Genomic DNA, 22007 nt, shown 5'->3' on the forward strand with positions numbered 1-22007 from the left:
ATTAATCACTGTAAATAAGTGGCACTGATAGATAAACTGATAGGGGCTTTTATTTAAAGATTCAAGGGAAAAGTTAATAAAGTTGGGATTCACATTACCAGTATACCTCGTTTTATTGGGCTCACTTTATCGCGCAGACAGGTATTTTTAACCACTGAAGGTTTATGGCCACCCTGCATTGAAAAGTCTAATAGCACCATTTTCCCAACAGCATGTATATCTCTGTCACATTTCAGTAATTCTCACAATATTTCAAACTTTTTCATTATTATTATATCTGTTATGTGATCTGTGAGCAGTGATCTTGATGTCACTACTGTAATTGTTTTGGAAGTCACTGCAGATGTGGTAGAAATAGCAAGAGACCTAGAATTAGGGACGGGGCCTGAAAATACAACCAAATTGCAGCAATCTCCATACAAATTTAACAGAATGAGCAGTTGCTTCTATGGATGAACAAAGAAAGTGTTTCTTGAGATGGAATCTGCTTCCGGTAAGATATTAAAAACAATGACAACAAAAGACTCAAAATAGTACAATAAACTTAGTTTATAAAGTACTGGCAGGGTTTGGGATGATTGATTCTAAATATGCAAGAAGTTCTACTGTGCAGAAAATTTCATGATACAGAGAAATCTTTTGTGAAATGAAGAGTCATTGCATGCAACTGACTTTAATTGTCTCATGTTTAAAAATTGCCTTAACCAATTGGGATGAAAAAGGGACCTCTAAATCAATTGGATGGTTGGAGATACTACTCAGGATGGGAGATGTGTGCTGAAAGTAGACAAAGGACCAAACATGATGGCCTCTCAGTATCTGTATTGTAGACCATAATGCCCAAAAGTAGAGAGAGATTAAGAAGGAAAGTGCCTGCCAGAGAGTTACTGGGTGGGGTGGGGTGGGATGGAGTGGGGGTGGTGGAGGGATACTGGAGACATTGGTGGTGGAATATGTACACTGTTGGAGGATGGATGTTCTATCATTGTATGACTGAAACTCAATCGTGAAAGCTTCGTAACTGTATTTCACAATGATTCAGAAAAGGAAGGAAAGAAAGAAAGAAAGGAAGAAAGGAAGGAAGGAAGGAAGGAAGGAAGGAAGGAAGGAAGGAAGGAAGGAAGGAAGGAAGAAAGAAAGAAAGAAAGAAAGAAAGAAGAAAGAAAGAAAGAAAGAAAGAAGAAGAAAGAAAGAAGAAAGAAAGAAAGAAAGAAAGAAAGAAAGAAAGAAAGAGAGAGAGAGAGAGAGAGAAAGAAAGAAAGAAAGAAAGAAAGAAAGAAAGAAGAGAAAGAAAGAAAGAAAGAAAGAAAGAAAGAAAGAAAAGAAGAAAGAAAGAAAGAAAGAAAGAAAGAAAAGAAAGAAAGAAAGAAGAAAGAAAGAAAAGAAAGAAAGAAAGAAGAAAGAAGAGAAAGAAGAAGAGAGAGAGAGAGAGAAGAAGAGAAAGAAAGAAGAAAGAAAGAAAGAAAGAAAGAAAGAAAGAAAGAAAGAAAGAAAGAAGAAAGAAAGAAAGAAAGAAAGAAAGAAGAAAGAAAGAAAGAAAGAAAGAAAGAAAGAAAGAAAGAAAAGAAAGAAGAAAGAAAGAAAGAAAGAAAGAAAGAAAGGGAATTGCCTTGGGGCTAGGAGATGGTGTACGACTTAAAGCACTAGCTTTGCATGCTCCTGACCTGAATTTGATCCTTGGCACCGTATAACCTCCGAGTATCTTCAGGTTTAGGTTCTGGAAGTCCCACCGAGGTGGTCCCAGCACCACAGGGTCTGAGTAGCACGATGTCCTCAGATCTCAGCATTGAACCACCATCCTGCTTAGCCAAGAATAACAAGAGAAATCTTTGGACCCCTGAGCACTGCTTGGATGTCCCCAATCAAAACCAGCTGCTACAACCACCCCCAACTTCTAGTAACCACTGTCCTGCTCAGTCAGTCCCATCAGCATGAAGGCAGAATGCTCTGCCAGCAAAACATGATGACTAACAGATGTCTCAGGCGATGCGTTGCAACCCTTTAATAATAATGAAGTGTTTGAAAATTGAGGTTCTTGGAGGACTTCTTTGTACAGAATTCTACTTGCACACTTAATATGTTACTGTACAGGTTTAGAAAGGGTGCTTGCTCCTGATGCAGCTGACCCGGGTTCCATTTCCAACATCACTGATGGTCCTCAGAGTAAACCACCAGGAGTGATCCCTGAGCACAGAGTTAGAAATAAACACTGAGCACTTGCCAGGTGTGACCCAAAAACCAAAAGTAAAATAAAAATTCAATGATTACTATGTAGTGTAAGTATTACTGTTATCTGCACCAGGAAGCTGCAAAATTCAAGTGACCTCTTTTTATTGAAGTGATGCAGAACTGAATCTGTGGCATTTCTGTGTGGTGACTGTAGACATATTAGTCACTTTCTTCTCCAGAAGTGACTGAGTTGCAAAATTCTATGCCATACTGTCCTCCTTCTAGATCTTATGATCATGTGCAGATGTCCAAAAATATCTTGCTGAAGAGCTTACTTTTTGCGCATAAGCAGTTCTGTGTATTTCTGATCTGGACACATGCCAGAGATGCTGTCCTGTAGGTCAGATTCAACATATTAATCTCAATATTATTCAGTAGGCATCACAATTTCAGAATGCAGAACCATCTTGGAAGCATGAGGAAATAGCCAGCAGCTCTGAAGGGGTCCAGACCAACCAGCAGCAGAGGCTGATGGCTCCCCAAGTCCCACAGGACTTTCACTTTCACCAACACAGATACTTGAGTTCTAAGGGGCAAGAAAGAAGTAGGTTTAGATGCCAGATTTCAGCAATCTTTGTTAACCAAAATGGGGTCAGATTATACGATAATCAAAATGCACAGAGTCTCTTTTCTCCCTCCCCTCCCACCCCTTAAGAACACTTGTGGCTAAGAATAAAGGAGGTCATATCTTAAGTCTCTTCAATGACAATTGCTCACATGTCATCAGCATACACTTAACTCCATCTGTCCTTTCTTTGTGCCTCCTTAAGAGGAGTAATTCTATTGCAATCATAATTCAATCACATGAGTTGAGCACCATCTTAGTGGAATGGGATAGAAATTAAAGACAATCGTCTCAAACAAAAGTTTAACAATTTCTCCTGCTGAAGAACCTAAGGCAATGCAGACAGAAATAGGAATAATCAAAAAGTGGCAAAGAGCTATTGGGAATGGTATTTTAACTGGAAAAAAGCTTAGTTTCTTTTTTAAAAAGAAAAAAACTAAAATGAGGGTGATAGATAGTAAAGCAGGTGAACCTACCCTTTGCATCTCATATGGCCCCCCAAGCACCACCAGGAATGATTCCTGAGTGTAGTCAGGAGCATCACTGGGTGTGGCACCCAAAACAAAGCAAAAAAAGAAAGAAAAAAACACTAAACAAACATAAAATGTGTGTATCAACAATTATATACATTATATATACATTTTCTGGAGGAAAATAAACATATACACCTTTCTCCACTACTGTTTTTATTTTATGTTATGCATTGATTTGTTAAAATAAGAGCTGCTCAGTGTGGAAATTTTACAAAATCCATATTTTTTAAAAAAGGAAATTAAAATCATCCATAGTTCCATCACCTGAGACACTGTGTTGACTCTGCATACGTATAGCTGGAGGTGACTATATCTAGCATCTTTCCACACACTCAATTATTACAAACTTCATTGTCATGTTAAACGCTTAATAGTGCATCTGCAAGATAAGTAATATGAACACTCATCAGTATTCCATTTCTCCCTACTTCCAAGCCCTCAAGATGACTTAAAAGGTCAAATATCAGATTGCGTGTGGCCAGTGATGTAGGCAATCAAAATGTGAGTTGAAGAGACCCCTGTCACCTTAGACTGGAAACATTTGCTTTCCAGCATTAGAGCCCAGAAGCGGAACTCCTCTTTCTCTGCAGGAACATGGAGGTCTTAAAAAATGCAAAATCTCACTTTACTTTCACTTTGATTGCATACAATATTTCAACAAAACTCACTGTTATTGTTTGGAGAGTCTCTCCCCTAAAGTCAGACCTGCTGAAAAGGAAGCATTAGATAATTTGTTTTCTATTGCTGAGGATGAAGAGGTATGAGGTCGAGTGACCACACTTAGCGGCCTCTCAGTTTTGGGTTTCTGTATTTCTGTATTAGTATTTCTAAAATACTAATACTAATTCTGTATTAGTATTTTAGTAACTAAGTCCAGAGAGATATCTGCCAGAAGTTGCATCGTTGCCAACTTGTACTTCTCAGTTACATAGGGGCGTGGGGGGGTTAGGGGTGTGAGGGGGCGGGGGGAGCTATACTGGGATTCTTGGTGATGGAATATGAGCACTGGTGAAGGGATGGGTATTCGAGCATTGTATAACTGAGATTTAAACCTGAAAACTTTGTAAATTTCCACATGGTGACTCAATAAAAAATTAAAAAAAATAAATATGGAGATATAGCCAAAAATAGGAATAGAACTCCCATATAATTTAGCAATACAATTTATTGACATCTTCCACCAAAACACAAAAACAATAATTTAAAAGGATGTATGCACAACTATGTCATCACAGCACTTTTTGTAACAGCCTAGATTTGAAAACAGCCCCCAGTGCTCAACTTAATGAATAGGCCTCGAATCTGTGATACACACACACACACACACACACACACACACACACACACACACACAGAGTGGAATACTATGGAGTTCTGAATGAAATATTTTGTTGCAGCACTGATGGAACAAGAGGATATCACGCTGAGTGAAAATCAATCAGAAAAAACGGACAATAATTGCACTCATTTGGGGATATATAAAAAAACATAGTATGAGATTAATACTCAAGGAAAGTAGAAACAACTAGAAACAAAGGCTAGGAGAACTGGTTCACAGTTGGAAACTTTTATCAAGTGGTGCAGGGAGAAGACAGTTATATACAGAAGGGACCACTATGACAAAGATTGTTGGAAATGATCACTCTGGATAAGAACAATGTGCATAAAAGTAGGTAAAGGAGCAAACAGGATAACCTCTCACTATCTGTATTGCAAGCCATCACAAACAAATGGGGGAGGGAGAGAAAGAGTGAGAGAGGAAGAGAGAAAGAGACAGAGACAGAGACAGACAGAACAGAGACAGAGAGACAAGACAGACAGTGAGACAGAGACAGAGACAGAAACTCACAGAGAGAGACAGAGACAGAGAGAGACAGAGAAAGTGCAAGAAGAAAAGTGCCTGCCATCGAGGCAGGCTGGGAGGAGGGGTGTGGGGGAAGGAAACTGGCGACATGGGTGGGAAATGTACACTGGTGAAGGGTCGATGTTGAAACATTGCATGATCAAAACTCAATAAAGAACAACTTTTTTCAAATGAAAAAAAAATGCAAAATCAATATGAGTAGAACTGCCCTTGAGAATCACTAGCTCTCTGGAGGTCTTTGTGCAAAACACTGAAAACTTTGGAACAGTTACTTCAGCATAATCTAGTTTATTCCAACCAATACAATTATCAACATTGTTCTGGCCTTATACTTTATTCCAAAAAATCATTGAAAGGATGAATTACATTTCATCATAATTTTAACCAGCCTATTGTAGAATATTTAAATGACTTTCACTTGAACCTTGTAAGGAACAAAGTTTTAGTTACATTTTTGTTCAGACTTAGGATTATTTTATTAAATTGCAATTAGAAAAGGGAAAATCATAGTTCAAAACATATATAAAATATATAGAACCATACCTTGTACGAGCTATAAGGCTGAAATCATTCACTTAAAAAATTGTTGACAGAGCCATCAATGACATGAATCAATGAGTTATTTGATGTGTGGTCTTTTATTTCTAAATTGATTATTTTTACACTAGTGAAAAATATTGTCTTTTAAGGGCTATATTTAAAATCTGCATTTTAAAGTTGAACATTGTATCTTATAGTTTATAATTCCAATTCTATGAGTTAACTACTTTTGCAATTATTTAGATTATGTACATTTCCTCTTTAGTGAGTTCTCTTCATTTTCTTGATTTAAGATCTCTTCATTTTAGCATTATAATTATATATAATGTATAAAATTATGTATTTTATATATAATGTATATAAAATATATATAAATATATCTGCAATATAATTTCTGATATTAGTGAAGCAATAATACATTTATAAAATTAATCATTATAAGCAACGCTTATATTTTTCCAACAATTAATTTGGATTAAAATATTCCACTGTTTGGGACCCGGGCATCCCCCAATTCTTTTAACCTGTCTCTCTCTCTCAACTCCTCCCTCCTGAGCACAGCGCAGGATCCGCGGCTTTCCTGAGCGCAAAATGGAGCCGGCGATCCAGCTGAAACAGGACGCTTTCGCGCGCTTGCGGGAGACCCCAGGGGGCGGGGGCGGCGACCCCCGCCCACAGCAGATAGATATTTAAACCCACCTCCCCCACGTGTGCTTCCCTTTGGATCCGGCTGCGGAGCGAACATGATGGAAGAGCCCAAGGGAGCGCCCTTGGACTCCAGGCAGCCCACTGAACTAACTCCGGCATGGGACCAGAGACCCCACGGTGCGCTGAAACAGTGGGACCCGGGCATCCCCCAATTCTTTTAACCTGTCTCTCTCTCTCAACTCCTCCCTCCTGAACACAGCGCAGGACTTCTCCATCTTATGAGCACCATAAAAGGGTAAAAGTTTGTAGTGATGTTATTTCTGGTTGTACTTTCCCTGGACTTTATATAGAAACCCAAAACCGTGCGGCCGCTACCGCGGCCGCGCGACCTAATGTCATCTTAGCATCAGCAATATGTAATGGTTCGCTTTTAATGGGTCGGACTTTTGTGGGAGATCCTAACAAGAATAGTAAGTCTGTTGCTGAAATATTGAAGGCAATCAAAACGGTAGCCATCTCTCTAGACTAAACTAAGCTATATCCCCACGCCAGCTGAGAAGAAATTTTCTTCTTTCTCGGGAAGAAACGCGGCGTGTCGTCAACTACAGTGTGATGTCCATTAAGCAAACAGACCTGGTGGCGTGGGAATGGGATATAAGGGGAAAAATTATGTACATGGAACAGTGGGACGCTGGTGGAATCTCGAGCCGGAGCCGATACCAGCGCAAGACCTTCGGTTCCAGAAACTGCTTCCAGACACTCTACTAGTCTATCAACTAAGCCAGAGCCCCATGTCTGCTGATGACGGGAAATAACCATCCTTTTCGTTTTTTTCATTTTTTTTTTCCCTTGTCAGGCAGCGTGGCGATTACTAAACAGGCGTGAACTCGGTGGCGCGGGGCAAGGGGGAAAAAGAAAAGTTATGTAACAAACAGCGGGACTTAATATCTCTATATTCTTAGCAGTGGAGAACTATCAAATGCCTCCTTGGCAATAGGACTGCTTTTCTTTTTTGGGGGAAACCCCAACAACGGTAGTGAGTTGTGTGTTGAAACATGGAATGTAATCGAGATAAGGCATAAATGAAGTGAAACTTATCAAGTACAAGGGTGGGGACTGGGGAGGTGGGAGGGGGCGGCAGGTATACTGGGGGGGTTGGTGATGGAGGATGGGCACTGGTGAAGGGAAGGGTGTTTGAGAATTGTATAACCGACATAATCCTGAGAACTATGTAACCCTCCACATGGTGATTCAATAAAATTTTAAAAAAAAATAATAAAATAAAATAAAATAAAATATTCCACTGTTACTTATATTTTAATGTATAGATATTTTTGTTTTCAAATACCAGTCTAGTAAAATTTTTCTTTATTGCTTTTGCCTCAAGTATGATGTTATAAATATTTTCATCACCGTATGTACTTCCCAATTACTCTAATAATTTATGGTTTTTATCTGTATATTTAACTCCTTGATTCATGTTGTATTATTGCACAACAAAAGCTATATTTTGTCTGAAATGACTTGTTTTCCTTATATTCTAACATAGGCAATTGCATCACTTGTATCACTTGTCATTCCGTTGCTCATCAATTTGCTCGAGTGGGCACCAGTAACGTCTCCATCCATCCCTGTCGCATGCTAGTGTAGCCCAGTGGCATCTGCTCGCTCCAGGAACACAAAGAAAGAGCCTCAAGCTGTTCATTTAGGGTCTTAGTGAAGAAATCTGACCATCTCATAGGCTGGGCGCTCTTTTGACGTCCCCGTGGAATCCAGTCAGTAACGGCTCTAGTCCAACGGTAGTCTCCAAATTGCATTACGTATTCAGCCCATCTGATTTTCGACACCTTGACAAATGAGACAGCATCCCTGATTTTCCATCGTTGATGGAGGTCGAAAGTCTGGATTCCTTCTCTCACTTGAGTGAAATGTGATACTCCAAGCATAGCTCTTTTGATTCCTCTTTGGAATACCGAATAGCGTTCTTATCCTGTTTGCATAGGGCCCAGGTCTCTGAGGAGTATGTTAGTGCAGGACGAACGGTGGAGTCAAAAAAATGTGCCCGGAGCCAGAGGTTCTTCATCCTCTTAACCACTTCGATGCTCTTAAAGGCATTCCACGCTGCTCTCTTCACTTGCACAGCTCATGTGCCAGGTCGTTCGTCATGTTGAGTTCTGGACCTAGGTACACAGAAATGCTGCATTCGGAGATACTCATTCCACTGAGAGCAAATGGAATGTCAGGGACGAGTCGTTTCTCATGAATATTGTCCTTGTGAGATTCAGCTGCAGTCTGATCTTTCCACACTCACAGTCAAAGTCGGCCGGCATTCATGCCGCCTGGCTAATGTTTGGTGTTATTAGAATAATGTCATCAGTGAAGTGGAGTGGTGTAGTTGCCAACCGTCTATCTTCACTCCCATTCCTTCCCATTCCAGTCATCATCACATCATGTTCTCGAGGGTGGCACTGAAGAGTTTCGGTGAAATGGTATTGCCTTGCCAAACCCCTGTTTTTAGGTCGATGATCACTTCCTTGTTGAATGGTGAGATCCTGGTGGTGAATCTGTAATATAGCTCACAAAGGTTCTGCAATTGGATAATTCCTCTTTTTAAATTTTATCTTTATTTATTTTTTATCTTTTTTAGTTTAATTTTATTTTATCTATATATTATGTTTTATTTTATCTATATACTATTTTCTAAAAAGACTTGAAACTGTACTTTTATTATATTTTTTCTAACCAGTCTGTAAATGTTCCAATTGATACCAGACTGCTTTATAATAATTATTTATTATTTAAATAATAGATTTTATTTAAAATGTAAGTATTTTAAATATTTGTTTAAAATAATATGAAAGCACTGTAGCACTGTTGTCCCATTGTTCATCGATTTGCTTGAGCAAGCACCAGTAACATCTCCATTGTGAGACTTGTTACTGTTTTGGCATATCGAATACACCACGGGTAGCTTGCCAGGCTCTGCCGTGCGGGTGGGATACTCTCGGTAGCTTGCCGGGCTCTCTGAGAGGAAAAATAAAATTTTATTATATTATTTTATATTTATATTAAAATAATATGAAATAATAATACAAAACTGCATCAATTCTTATGAAGAGTATTTTTCTTACTTCATCAATGAGTACATTTTATGATAGGACTCATCCTGGGTTCTGAGGTCATGGTCAAGAGCAAACTGCATCCTTTGTCCTTATGGAGCATATAGTCAAAGGGCAGTGAGAGAAGCAAACAGCAATGGAATTGCATGCAACAATCTATCAAGCCAGTGTTAGAGCTGAAAAGAAAGCAGTTAAATTTGGCAGAGCTGGAGAGAGATTCCAGGGACTCAGGCACTTTTCTTACACGTTGCCAATCCCTGCACAGCATTTGGGCCAGTACTACCAGGAGGAATCCCTGAGCACAGAACCAGGAGTAAGTACTGAGCGCTTCAAGGTGTGGCCCTCCAAAAAATAAGAACCAAACAGAAGACTGGGAAGGGAGTTATGAAATACCATTATTGGTTTCAATCTGCTTCTGTAGAAGCAGATGCCAAGAGAAGCTTAAAAGAAATGTCGGAGGTGGGGTGCCGGCAGGGGAAGGCTGTGGTGAAGAAGAGAAAGCAGGGGGAAGCAGACACACTGTCACATCTAGCACAAGTCGGATCCTCCCCAAACATGAAGGGGAAAGGTCAGTGGTATGGGCGTAGATGAGCCTCTAACTGTTGTACACTTCTGAGTAGCCTTGAAAGTGTAACCTTTGCCTGATGGATTGTTCTAGAGCAGAAGTGGCCACTGTATATGTCCTGTGCTACCCTCTGGGCTGACACAATGGGGGGCTGTCTTGACCTTTCTAATAGATCGGTTTTGAATTTAGTACTGAACTCCTCATTTACTGTTAATTTATTCGTAATCATTCTATAATGGTTATCACTCTTAGGAATAGGAACATTTTTTTCTGTGTTTGAAAATTACTTCTTAAATACTGGAAGCCTAAACTTGAGAAATTTATTTTATAACCTGCCACCTTGCTGAGCACTTATTAATTTGGATCTTAGACTGAGATTCTTATATTGCTAAGAACATCTCCACAAGTAGTTTTGTGTTTTGGAAGACTGGGTTTTGCTTCTTTTCCTAATTTCAATGTAAAATCAAGGCTGAAAGAAGGGGATAATAGTGGATATATTCACATTCAGGGAAATCCCTTTCAGAAAAGATTATACTAGATATTTTATACCAAAACTTGAAGAACTATTCCTAAATCAACCCCTAAGAAAATCTATATTGCCAAAAATAATTTAAAAATTGATGAAGAAAAATGTTATATGTCTTGCTATGGAATTGTAGACATTGCACCCTAAAACAATGTTATTTTGCTCTCTGTGATTATTCATTTTTTTTATTTCCTAGTGTATGTGCTTCTGTTTTACTTATTCTTGTCTTCCTTAGACTTCAACAGTTTCCTTTCACTATGGATCTTTCCCCCCAAAACTCAATACTTGTAGTAGCTATCAGTTCTGCATATTTTCATCTAATTTATTTATTTATCTCAACTCATTCACTACTTAATTTTATTTTATTTTTTAAGAAGGCACTTTTTTTGCCTTCTTAAGGAGTCACAAAGGTGAGATGTTTGTGCCATTTATAGTTAACATAAATCTAGCTACAACTCTAATCATAATCTCAGTAATCAGTTTGTACAAGAAGCATGAAGTCATAACCAAAGGCACAGCCTCTGCTTTGCTGCCGATTGCCTGGGTTTATCTCCCCCTTCTACCTTTTCTGGCTCTGTGACACGGACAAGCAGTTTTCACATATTTTATTGTTTTATTGTTATAAAACTTATCTTGTAGGGTTAGTGTGAAAATTCCTTGTGGAAATATTTGTAAAGCTTCTGAAACAAGGCTTGGGGGTCATAGTCACTGTTTTGTAGTACGAGTAAATTAAATTTATGCACTACTCTATCTTTTTCACATTTTCTCCCTTAGTTATTATGACAACGCATGAGGCAAATAATTCTGATCCCTACTTTACATTTGATGAATTGTAATTTCATCAAGTTGACTTGTATAAGACCACCAGTTAGAAAACGAAAAAACCAAGACATATGGTTCTGTGCTCAGCACGTGACTGAAGATACAACTGATTTCCTTTGCTTTGAGACCATGGCTGAACACAGATTTTTTTTTTTTAGTTCATGTTTGGTTTGGACTGAAGTGATAGCACAGAGGGTAGGGCATTTGCCTTGCACACAGCTGACCTGGGTTTGATTCCTCTGTCGCTCTCGGAGAGCAAACTACACAGAGAGTATCCCGCCTGCTCGGCAGAGCCTGGCAAGCTACCCAGGGTGTATTCTATATGTCAAAAACAGTAATAAGAAGTGTCACAATGGAGACCTTACTGGTGCCTGCTCAAGCAAAAATCAATGAACAATGGGAGACAGTGTTACATGTTTGGTTTACCTTAAGCATTGGTAAACTGTTGATTAGATGCTTTTTATAAGTTTATTTTGAGCAAACTACCGTAGACTGGGTCCTATTGCTTGGTCAGCTGTTAAGAGGAGCTTTGGGGCTTCCTGGTTCTGGATAAGTATGACCAGCAGAGCAATAGGTAGAGAACCAGGCAATGTCACGTTCAGGTACAGGAGATGTGGGTTTGGCCTGTCTGCCTGTCTTACTCCAGGCACATGAGAAGTATACTTTGCTCTGCTGTTTCTCAACTTTCTTAGATACAAAGTTAGAAAAAACTATACTGCCAAGCTTGCTTCACAAGGCCACTTTAGGGTTCAAACTATTCTATGGCAGAGAAACAGCTTGAAAGTTTACTAATGTTTTCACATATGCAAAATGCCGTGTATGTTAAAGATACCCTTCCTACTACTTTCTTGGCTTACGTTACCGAGAACTGATAAGCAGATGTGAATGTAATTCCCAGACATTGTAATTCCCAAATTATTAACAATTCTCCAACTCTTATGTGATGAAAATCCCTACCTTTGCATAGGAGAAAAAAATAGTCCAGACATACTTCTGAAAAGAAATACGATTTTTCCTACTGGCTTCCCCTGGACTAGGAACTGTAGTAGCAGAACACAATTTTCCACAGGCACAGTTTTCCATGGCACACCCAAAACCAAGCAGGCAAGAAAAGCCACCAAAACCTTCACTTGGCATCTTGTCTTTATTATGGTAGAAGAATGTGGGCCACTTGGAGGGGAAATAATCAAATTTAGGGGTGAAAGAATACAAATCCAATTCTGGGTCACATTACCAGAATTGTTACTATAGAAATGTATTCCCTAAGATTCTAGGAATCATCCACTGAAAACCTTGGACATTTTAATCTGTTGCATTTAATCTATTTTTTCCAGCAAGAACTGAATCTGTTTGCAAAATAGCAAGTTGTTTCTTGATGAGTAGAGACCTTTTACTTTCCTCAAGTTTACATGATGAAAGCGAATGTGCAAACCACAACCACACAACTAGCAGGTGGATTTGTGAAAGTCTGTTTGCTCATTTCTATTCCAAATAGAATTGCAGCTAAACAAGGACATGTGAGCAATTAGACAATTGGTCCTTCCTCCCTTTGCAAATGAGCAAGTGAATGAGCAAGAGAGAGACAGAGAAAGAGAGTTTTCTGTCATGCTTCCTCCCTCCTGAGTTTCATTCCTCCCTGCCTGTGTGTGCTGACGCAGTAAAAAAGAAAGGAGATTTTAGAGGGAGAGACAAAGATATCAATATCTACTACATATGCAGGAAAGATCTCGACTGACCCCATGTTAGGGGAGGGCAATGTCCTATGTCTACTTCTGATTACCAGGGATGCATCACTCAAGCCAGGAAGATCCCAGTCTCCCAAACTTGTGTGCATGTTAGCTAGTCTTCAACTTAGTTTCTGTGCCTAATGACAGACACTGTCAGTCTAGCTGTCTGCTCTCATCAGACCAGCCTGGAGCAGCATATAGAGCTGAAGGGCCGGAAGGCAACTATTATTGTATATCTGCCACCTATCAGGCACCTGTTGATAAAGACATAAACACACACACACACACACACACACACACACACACATCAGTTAACCCAATAGGAAGTTGTTCCGTTAAAGCTAAGGGTGTTTTTGAGGGGTTTTGGGATGTGTGTGGGCTGGGGGAGAGTTGCCAGTTTTGTTCACTGTTCTGTACTTGTACCTGGCAAGAGCATAGGAAACATTGGTAAAAATAAATGAGGGAATCTTAACAAATAAGAGGGATAAAAAAGGAGTAGATAAAGCAGAATTCAAGTCCAGCTGTGTCTTGACTCTACAGAGATTTTTTCCATCCTACTGTGCCATCTTCAGACAGCAAGCTGGTGTATAGACAGAGAACAGTGTAAACAGGGACCCGGAAGTCAGAGACTGTCAAAAAAGACAAAGAAAGTAATTGTATATGTTTTTAATAATTTTATTAAATAACATACTTTGCAAAGTTATTGATAATTGAGTTTTAGGCATGTAATATTTCAACACCAATCCCACCATCAGCGTCAACTTCCCTCCACCAGAGTTCCCAAATTTTCTCCCCATCCACACTACCCGCCTGTAACCTTGAAAGGCACATTGCGAAGTTCTGGTGGTTGCAGCTCAGATGTCATGTTTTTAGTGTCATTGAGACAGTATTTGGAATATATAGCTACAATCACCAGTATAACTGAAGCCCTGATCCCATCTCCCCATCGCTACACTTCTTTTCTTCTTCCTTTTCTCCTTGATTTCTTTCCTTTTCTGTCCTTCTCCTCCCAAAATTCTGGGTTCAAAGGTGAACCAGTCAATTCCTCTTGACTTGAATATGTTTCCTCTTCCAGCTATTCCATATGCTACAGAGAAATTAGATCATCCTGTGTTTGTTTTTCTTCTTCTCACTTACTTCACTCAACATATCTTCCCGTTCCAACCAGGTTGCAGTAAATTGCATAATTTTATCATTTCTTGCAGCTGCATAGTATTCTGTTATGTACATGTACCCATTATGTTTATATTCCATTATGCATATAGTATTCTAACTTATCATCCCCCTGACCCTGAAAGAGCCTCCTATGTGGCTCCACTGGGAAGAACGAGTAAATATAGGCTGCTAGCCCTTCTGGGAAACAATATGGATGATTCTCAAAAAATTAGAAATTGAGCTCCCATTTGACCTATCAATACCACTCCTTGGAATATATCTCGGAGAGGCAAAAAGATATAGTATAAATGACATCTGCATTTGTATGTTCACTACAGCACTGTTTACAATAGCCAAAATCTGGGAAAAAAAACAGAGTGTCCAAAAACAGATGACTGGTTAAAGAAACTTTGGTATATCTACACAATGGAATACTATGCAGCTGTTAGAAAAGATGAAGTCATGAAATTTGCATATAGGTGGATCAACATGGAAAGTATCATGCTAAGTGAAATGAGTCAGAAAGAGAGAGACAGACATAGAAAGATTGCGCTCATCTGTGGAATATAAAATAACAGAGTGTGAGACTAACACCCAAGAGAAGTAAAGATAAGGACCAGGAGGTCTGCCCCACAGCTTGGAAACTGGCCTTGCATGCTGGGGGAAAAGGCAGCTGAGATAGAGAAGGGAACACCAAGTAGAGGATGTTGGGAGGACCCATTTGGGTTGGAAGATGCAGACTGAAAGTAGACTATAGATCGAACATGAAGGCCACTCAATACCTCTATTGCAAACTACAACACACACAAAAGGAGAGATAACAAAAGTGAATGCCCTGCCACAGAGGCAGGGTGGGGTGGTGGGGGATGGGGTGTGGATGGTGAGAGGGATACTGGGATCATTGGTGGAAGTGAATAGGCACTGGTGGAGGGATGGGTAAACAATCACTGTATGAGTGAAATGCAAACACAAAAGTTTATAAGTTTGTAACTGTACATCACAGTGATTCTCTAATAATTTTTTTTAAAAAGAGAGGCTTCTAAAATCTCAGGGCTAAGACGAATGGAGATATTATTGGCACCTGCTTGATCAAAATAATGATCAATGGCATGACAATGATACAGTGATACAGATGTATATAGTGTGTATATACATATATGTCCTCATTATCCATTCATCTGTCTTTAAACACCTAGGTTTATTCCATATCTTGGCTATTATACTAAGTGCAGCGGTGAAAAATGGTGTACATATGTTCTTGTGAATGAGTGTTTTTATGTTCTGGGGGTAGATGCCCCAAAGGGGAATTGCTGAGTAATATGTCAGTTCAATTCAAAGTTTACTGAGAAGTCTCCGAACTGGTCCCACAGGGCTTGAACCAGACAACATACCCATCAGCAGTGCCTGAGAGTGAAACGAAGCGTTTATTTAAGAACGGAAACAAAAGGTAAAGAGAAGAAGAAACCAGAAATGGAGAGTTTATTGTTTCTTTCTAAAATAAAATGGTTAACCCATTTTATATGTCCAACTTAAATTTGTGATAATGGTGCTTTTAATTTACTCTGTGGGTGAATGTGGTACTGGTAGAACTCTGATGCAATTGCTAATTTGCTGTATCCCACACAGCACACAATTAGCCTCAGAGTAATTATACAAAAACTACCATAGGCAACATAATTATTACACACCCCTTCCTTATTGTTTCCCTCAAACCTCTTGGCCTCAGGTAACCTTTGTCCTACTATCAATATCTATGGGCTAGTCTTTTTATTTTTCTTCATTCCTTCATCAATTGTATATTCTTATACAGCATACTTAGATGACTATTGTCTAATACTGGCCTTTCCCCTATGATTTATTTCACTTTGCATAATTCCTTTAGCATTCTTTCATTTATCTGTGAAGTACAAAATTTCATCTTTTGTATAGTTGAATAGTATTACATCATATAAATGTACCACACTGTCTTAGCCAGTCATCTATCAGTGGGAACTTTGGTTATTTTAGCTATAGTAGGTAGCATGGCATTAAAAACTGTGATGCATATAATCCTTTTCAGTGATGTCTTTGTATTTTTCAGATACCCAAAAGTATGGTTGCTAGATCACATGGTCCCTATATTTCATCATTCTGAGAAAGTTCCATGAGGTTTTCCAAAATAGTTGTGACAATTTCCATTCCCAAAAGCAGTGCATTAGAGTATTTTTCATTCCACACCCTTTGCAACTCATTATTACTGATTTTAATGTAAGCCATTCTTCACAGGTGTGAAGTAGTATCTCATACTGATCCTAATTTTTCATTCCCTAATGATCAGTTATGATGAGGGTTTTTTCATATGCCTGTCAGCCACCTGTATGTCCTCTGGAGAAGTGTCTGTTTACGTCATCTGTCCATGTTTTGATTGGGTGGACTTCTGTTATTCACCAGTGAGACAGAGATTAGGCTAGCCCCAAATGCAAATAATTCATTAATGCCTCATCACTCACTTTTTCAACTTCCATAGTACTCTTTGCTCATTGATCATAGAATTTTTCTCACTGAACTTGGATTCACTTCTTAAATATTCTTGACAGCATTTCATGCAATCCCATCCACTGATTAAACTTGGCATAAAAGAGAAAGGCTCTTACTTCTCTAGACTGGATAACCTCCCTTCTCCCTTAGGTTTTGTTTCTGTCCATAAATTCAGCACATTGTTTCTGCTTTACTGTGTTCATTGTTTAGCATGCTAGTACATGGTGACAATGAGCTTCTATTACTTCCCTTATAACATTAGCATGAAATCTAGATAGACTCTAATCTATCTTTATTATCCCCCTTTCTAAGATTAAAGCAACACATATTATGATCACTTTTCCCAAGAATGCAAAAATATAAGGTGGGACAAGTGTTAGATATAAAGAATTGGCTTATTGGATTTTCTTGCAGTCGACAATTTCTTGAGTTACACATATGGTGAAGATGGTCATTGGAAATAACACGTTGAAAATATCATTATCTGAGCAGTATCAGGTCTGGGTTTTAGCCAAACTAAAGGAATATGAAATAAGGCTATTGTTTTAGGGTACTCTGACAATAAGATGTCTTATTTCAATGGTTTAGAGATTTGCTGTTGATTTTATTTCACTATATATATCTACACATATATTTATATATAACTGTATCACTGAATTACTGTCATCCCGTTATTCATCAATTTGTTCAAGTGGGCCCCAGTAACATCTTCATTTGTCCCTGTCTCATGCTAGTGTAGCCTAATGGCGTCTGCTCGCTCCAGGAACATGAAGAGCACATTGTTGTTACTACTTTTGGCATATCAAATGCATCACGGATAGCTTGCCAGGCTCTGCTGTGTGGAAAAATGTAAATAAATAAAATAAAATAAAAATAAATAGGTAGCATGGCAGCGTGCTTTAGGGAAAATTCCATCACTCTATATATGGCAGTGTCTAAGGTCCAAGAAATGTTAGAAATCAAACTTAGGTCCTACCACAATGGTAGGCATTTGCTCTATAATTTGAGCATTTTCCCAACTCCCAGTTTTGTTTTTTTAATAACACAAATTATTTTCAGTGCTCCTCAGGTATTCTACCAATGCCATAGGATTACAACACAGTTTCTAATTTAGAAATCCTAACACCTGTTGTTCCGTCAAGGCCACTGGTTGCAAAAAACAGAAATACAACTTTGGTTTATATAAACAGAAAAGGAATTTTTAGGTGGGCAGCAGGACATTTGGAAAACAGATCTCAATTCTAGAGAAGTCAGCCCAGGAAATACGAAGGTAGAGTCTATACAGCCAGAATATTATCCATCACCATATCACCAACCAACCCCTGCCACAATGCTGGGCTCAGTTGTTCTCAATACTAAACCCTTCACAAATTCATAAGCCTTTAAGTCCAGCATAGCACGCAGGAATAATGTCTGTTTCTGCCTTTTATCACTCTTTTATAAATAAAAGTCCTGAGCAGAGCTTGTGATGACTTCCATTCACATATGGGTTTGGTATCTAACTATTAATTGATGAGGATAGAAAATTCCTGGGCTCTCTTAGACTTCTGCTCACATAGAAAAGTGTCCAAGATCTAGGCAACTGAAACGACAAAAGTCCTCATAACACTTTCTCACATAAAACACCCAAAGGAATGCTGAGGGGACTTCATGTCAGTGAAATTAACATCCCTATGACAAATAGCTATAATTTACTGAGCAGTTATTTTCTTGCAGGCAATGTACTTTATGCCTACTCCTTCATATTATTTAATCTCTCATAAAACCTCTAATGAAAGAAGCATTATTATCTTAATGTTAATATGCAAGGAAAAAATTATTCATCTGGGGTCACAAAACTAGTAAATACCAAACCTAAAATTCAGATCAAAGCCTTTTTGAAACCAATCCTAAGGCCTTTAACGACTGAACCACACTGTCTCTCTGATCTGTAACCTGGATTAGGACTTGCTCTTACCAGATTTTACATAAATATTTGTTTGGGTGTTTCATTCCAATAGGCATTCATCTCTTGAGTACATCCTATACAGAAGCCACCATCTCAGGTACAATAGGCAGAAATAAATTGAGTAAAGCACATGGCAATCTCTAACTACCAATAATAGAGGCTAATGAAATACTCGCAAGTGACAAATACAATATAAATCACACCCTGCCAATTCTCTGAGGACAAGGTCTGTGCTTGCTAAATATACTCAGTGTTTCACCGCGCCTGTCCCAAAGTGTGTTCTCAGTAAATATTTAACAAATGGGTAAGAATAACAAATATTTATTAAGCACTTACCACCATCCAAGCACTCTCAAGAGATAAGTACTATTATTATCTTCATTGTATACACTATATCTTAGAGCCGTATTTGGTCTCCTATCACATGCAGATAGGGGGCTAGAGCTCTGCTCCACAGGCATACATCATGCTCCTTATGTGGTGTGAGCGTTTCATGTGGAGGTTGACTGGGTTCTAGGCATGCAGTATTTGACAGCAGGCAGGATTTCAATTTTGCAATGCACAATTTTCCAAGGAAGAGAAGGCATCCTGGTCAATGACTCTGTATTAAGAAAGAGAAAATGTCTTTCCTGGGTTCTCCCTCTTCTTCTAATTGGCGAGATTTGCCCCTTGCAAACCTGTCCCTTTTGCCAATGTGAAGATGTAAGGTGACTGGCTTTCACTGGTGACCAGTCAGACCAGATCCAGGCAATTAGTGGGGAATCTTAATAGGATCAAGTCTGCATCTGAAGATAGGTTGGATTTTCTCTGGATTCCAGAAAATACCCCGGAGTATTTTCAGGAAGGAAGAATGGGCAGGGTAGAAGCTTGAGGACAGAAGAGTGCCCACTAGAACCTCTCTAAGAAGACAGTTAAAATGGCTTGGCAAGGCGTCTGCCGTCCATCCTTTGCCTTCAGCCAGCCTGCCCAGCCCACCACAGTCACAGCATTGCCTATGTCCTCGCCTCCAACAACTTTTCACTTTTTTCTAAAAACGCACTTCTGCTTCTCCCCTTTCCTTTCGCCCACCCTGTAACTGGAAAGCTTATTAACACTTCAACACGCTGCAAAATCCTTCCCTCTGAACACCTATGGGCCATTGTTCCTGGGTGGGGGGGCGGTGGGGGGCGGGAAACGCAGTTCCCAGAAACCTCCATCAGGGGCGCTGTCTGCCTTTCTGCGGGTGTCGGCTTGGCCCCGGCTTTCTCTCTGCCTTTCACCAGGTAGGCTGGGGTTGGGGGCGCAGGTGGAAAACAAGACTAGCAATACTGCTACAGTGATGTACTCTCTCGGTTTCTAAGATTTTCCTTTCCAGCTGTTATCACAATTAAAATTATATATGCACTGATGTAAGCATGCATTCAGTCATCCATTTTTCTCTAAAACTATATAAAAACAGAGGTTGTCTGTGGAGTGGTGAGGACAAAACTCAGTCTTTTATTCTCTGTGATACCTGCCAGTGTCTGGCACATTCCAAGATTTTACTAAATATCTGTTGAACGCATACAACACCCAGGGTTTGAAGCTGCCTAAAGACTGCACATATTATATTTTCCATCCAGTCTATTTCCTTCATCAAGGAAACAAAATTGCTCAGAGGAACAGAGAAGAAATCTAGGCTTGATTCCAGACATCTTTCACAGCTTTCGTTGCTGGAAAGAGGCACATACACACACACACACACACACACAAAAAAAAAACCCGAGTCACATGATTTTGTATGTAGAATATTAATTTTCCTTAGGTCACGCAGAAACAGCGATACTTTCCTTAATGAAATGCTCTTGTGCTAATTTCTATTTGTATGCAAAGACCGTCATCAGTTTAACACATAGAGAAAGTCTCTCCCACCCGCATACCCATATCTGCATAGCAAGAAGGGGAAAGGCTTCTGATTTATTACACATAAACAAAATGAATAAGATAACATTTTATTAGTTAGAAACCATTATAAAAACAGCCATAAAATGAAGCAGTACACGTGGAAGATGCCCTTATCAATAAATCCTCAAAAGTTTAGAACCCTGGTGCATGTTGTAATAATAAAAAAGATAATTAAAAGGACTGAATTGCAGACCTATATCGTTTTATCAAGAAACAGCCCTATAGCAATCGCACGCCAGGGCAGTGGAAGTCTCGGCATCTCTAACCTTTGTGGGCGAGAAAAAGGTGTTTGAAATTCTGCTTGTTTTAGCTCAAACGAGGAGAATCCATTTTTAGCTTGTGTCGTATTGAAGCATGCAGATCCAGGCGAGAAATGGCTCTTCCTTAAAATCAGCATCTATTTAAATCCTGTTTCTAGTGGTGAACAGTAAATGTCTTTATTAAATTAGCCATGCCCAGCCCATCAATTACCGTTGATATTATAACTAACGACTGTAGGTGAGAAGGACAGTTTGGTGACTTTCCACAAGAGACTCAGCTTTTCTTCCCTTGACTGAGAATCTTCATTTCATCCTAGAAAATCCTTATGACACATTGCAAATACTTTTTATATAAAAAGCGTCACAGGAGAAAACACAGAAACTTCACAGGTTTTTCATTTCCCAGAAAGCCAGAGCCAGTTTTTAGAAAGGAAATTGGGTCTCACTAGCCTGCCCCTCCCTCCAGGTCACTGCTTCCCCTCCCCCATCCCGGTCAGTTTAATATGAGTCACTGGCTGGGCTTTGTTCTATGGAATAACATTTTCTCCTGGGAGTTGGTTCATGCAAAACACTCCCTGCTGAGAGAGTGGAAATTTACCCATAAGACATTCTTTCAGCGGCCAGACCAGGAGGAGACCTGATCAGAATATTTAAAGACTTGACTAGCTTGTTCTCCTGACTTGCCCCCAAATTTTTCAGAGACAAAAAAACAACAGTAAGCCACATCTTTAAGGTTTATAATACCTGGTAACAACAGACACAGTGAGATCTTTGTCTAATTTAGAAAGAAAATGGAAAATGAGTCGCCTATTTCTGATATTTCTTATGCTATTCTGACATCCACTACATTTCTCTTTTCTCTTCTTCCCTCCGCCCCTGTTGGTTTATAGTCACTCTGCAGTTGTTCGATTGATCAATGCATCAACTTATTTTTTTAAACAACTGCCAGCTACTCAATAAGTTATGTTAAGTCAAGTAGCTATTATTTTGTAGCATTTTTATAAACTCAGATATATTTTCTGTGGTGCAAGTGACATCGATCTACCACTAAAATAAGACATGTATT

At 39.1% G+C, this 22007-nt stretch overlaps 1 pseudogene; it reads right to left on the reverse strand.

Annotated features, from left to right (window-relative positions):
• Nucleotides 1–2610: 2610 nt before the first annotated feature.
• Nucleotides 2611–22007, reverse strand: part of LOC129405022 (uncharacterized) — a 30861-nt pseudogene continuing 11464 nt past the window's right edge.

The sequence above is a fragment of the Sorex araneus genome, chromosome 5 (genome assembly GCF_027595985.1).
Source record: "Sorex araneus isolate mSorAra2 chromosome 5, mSorAra2.pri, whole genome shotgun sequence".
Taxonomy (NCBI): domain Eukaryota; kingdom Metazoa; phylum Chordata; class Mammalia; order Eulipotyphla; family Soricidae; genus Sorex; species Sorex araneus.